This window comes from Etheostoma cragini, chromosome 1 (genome assembly GCF_013103735.1).
Source record: "Etheostoma cragini isolate CJK2018 chromosome 1, CSU_Ecrag_1.0, whole genome shotgun sequence".
NCBI classification, from domain to species: Eukaryota; Metazoa; Chordata; class Actinopteri; order Perciformes; family Percidae; genus Etheostoma; species Etheostoma cragini.
In genome coordinates, this window is record NC_048407.1 from 802,706 (window position 1) to 805,978 (window position 3,273).

Consider the following 3,273-nt stretch of genomic DNA (forward strand, 5'->3'; position numbering starts at 1 on the left):
AAGACAAAGTACGGAGCCAGCCCAGGGTCAGAAACTGAAAGCAAAATGAAATGTCAAGAAACAAAGACCAATCATCAGGAACAGACGAGATAAGAGATTCTGAGTTTCTGATTACAGATGTGGGTTTTGTTGTTTATGGTCTCAGGGTCATTCTTTTATTGGTTTCATTTTTTTTTTACTTTCAGATTTTTGGCTCTAAATTGACACCAATAAACTACTTTTTCATTTCACATAATTTCGCCGCTTCACAACTCCAAAGTACAACTTCATAAGAAAACCGTGAAGGCAGAAAACCTGAAATAATCTCAAACAGCACGTTGTCGTTAATGAACTCAACGGATTCTTTTCTCAAAGACTTCTGCTTGGCAGATTTATAAAAAAACAAACACAAACACAATTCTAACCCCTAGGGGGATAGTATTTTTCAATATTTTGGTGACAACAGATGACCAAAAAAGCTACGTCACTACTGAGTCCTCCGAGTATAGAAACGCTTAAAGCAACACCTGGACACCTGGGACCCACCAGAAGACTTGTCTCAGTCCCCACTGTGTCAGTGGTCCACCAGGAACCAGGGAACATATTTTATATTTTTTGGACTTGGTGGAAGCAGGAGCTTATGAATAATGAGTTGTTTTTTAGAGTGGAATTTCCCTTTATCTTCAAACTTAATATTGGCTCGAGTTGGAGAAGGAATATTCCCTTTCAGAGGACGCGGCCATGTCTGGTGTTCCAGGTCAGCCGCTGAAGCATCTTCATCGCTACTCTCTCCCCCTCGACCGTCTACACTCTGATTCACATTGAAGCAGCCGTGGAGGAACCTGCGGGCTGTAGCTTATAGCTGGGGGGGGGGGGGGGGGGGGGGAGGTGAGGTATTTGTGTCGAGTTTCTAACTCTGAACTAGTAGCTTCGCCTGGTGATGAACGATAAGGAACCGTTTGACTGAAGCCACGTTAGTTGGTTCTGATCCAGTGATGTGTACGGTGTGTGTGTGTGTGTGTGTGTGTGTAGGGTGTGTACAGCCACTGTAGAAGTCCCTCTGCTTGCACTAATCCTCTGTTACTGCACTGAAACAAATAAGGCACTTCAACTGAAAAGCATCCAGTACGACGCATGTGTTGAACCAAACAGGAAGTAACATTACTGAGATGGTTGGGGATTTACTGGATCACCTGACCCACCAAACTCCAGTATTATTTACTCTTTAACTAGTTTAGTGTCACCTGTTAATGTGTAAAACTACAGAGTGAAATATAAGCTACTACACGTATGCAAACCAAAGAGCTGGATCCACTTCCAGTGTCTGCTACAATTTGTAGTGATTAAGAGTATACTGGACACTTTCGGTACCATTAAAATGGAGTTTTTAGTTAGACCCTCATTTAAAGCTGCACATAGTTTTTTAATATTAAAAGTGGATCACTTGTAGGGGTGAACCATGGACAGTTATCCCCAGCTCTGTAGACCCTTAACTCCACTCTCATTAAACCTGTTACCAAACGGAGCCGCCCTGTGTCTTCAGTAGAAAAGCTGTGTAGTGTCTGACCCTAACCCTACCTACCCAGCAGACAGCAGCGGGCTAACCGGGTCAGCAGCTAGCCTGATCCTAGTGGGGCATTCAGCAGCTAGCCTGATCCTAGTGGGGCATTCAGCAGCTAGCCTGATCCTAGTGGGGCCTTCAGCAGCTAGCCTGATCCTAGTGGGGCATTCAGCAACTAGCCTGATCCTAGTGGGGCATTCAGCAGCTAGCCTGATCCTAGTGGGGCATTCAGCAGCCACAGAGCCAGATCTGGTCCTCAGCGCTCGGTGGAAGCCAGGAAATAACATCCTGGAATTCTTAATTTAGGTAGCGTTCCCCTTTAAAGAAAATATGTGTATTCAAGACCAGACCCATGTATTTCTCCCCCAACCAGTGGGTTACCATAGCAACGTATCCCCACACTTCCCGAAAGGGAAAACCTGACTTTTGATAATCCCTTGTGGGGCTGTAGATCGACGTCTACAGTGGCTGTACCGACACACGTTACTTTATTCATTACTCTGAAGAAGACTTCTTGCTGTGGTCGTTTCAAGAGACTCCGACTCACTCACCAAATGGCAACTACTCGCTGTCTGAGGAAAACACAAGTTCCCCAAATCGGTCAGTGTTCCTACTGCCTCTCTGGTCTGTCAGTCATTCACCCCGACCAATCGGATGTTCTCACAGCAGGGACTCTCAGCACCATCACATCGATCCAGTAAAGTGTCATTTCAAATTAAAAGTACAATTTAACCTTGACAGTATGTGTTTAGAACACAAGGCATATCAATCACAAACAATAATAATACAACAGGAAATGCATTTTCCTTTGCAATAATTTGACACATCTGATGCATCTTCGATGAGCATATCTCTAATACATAGTTCCACCCATGAATATCACACACTCCAAAAATACACACAATTCAAACGTAATACTTTGGCTACTGCTTCACTCACCTTTCACCAACATGACAGACTCATACCGATGGTTCTCTCATTGGAAGCTAATACGTCTATATACTGTAAATATGGATCAGGGTACATATACAGTACATACCCCACAGTTTATATAGCATACATCCATGTGTAGTATATGTATGTATTCATGTTACATGATATTCTGTAGTATCTAAACAGCTGGGACTCTGTTGAATACCTCCCAACGGACTGACCTGGACTGACTCTAGATCATCTCACAGTGAGCGTTCATTCCGCCGTTCATCGGGCACAAATGATTCCGTTCTAGTTTTCTCCTAAATTAAACGTTTCATTAGCTTCAACCTGTTATGTATTGAGTAACTTTTATTGTACGACTTGTATTTAATATGGAAGCAAAGAGAGGCCAAAAGGGTTTGAGTAGTATAAGCAACCGAATATCTAGTGAATATATACTATTTAAATAAATAGTATTTTTATACTATTTTTGTCTAGGGAACTCCTCTTCGTTATATCAAGTTTCTATTTGTGTAATAAAAAAAAAGTCTTATGTGCTCATATTATGCTTTTGGGGCTTTTTTATTGTGTCATGTATATATCTATCTGTCTATATCTATATGTACACCATCTCCAACAAAAACCACTGTTCCCAACCGCTCCAAACCGCTCTGCTGTGGTCCAGCCTTTACTTCAGAGACAGACCTTATAACGCTCACCTAGCTGCTAGCATAGCACGGCCTCATACTCTGCTCCTGACTGGCTAGTAGTCCTTACCTAGGTACTGTCAGGGCCCTCGTACTCTGCTCCTGACTGGC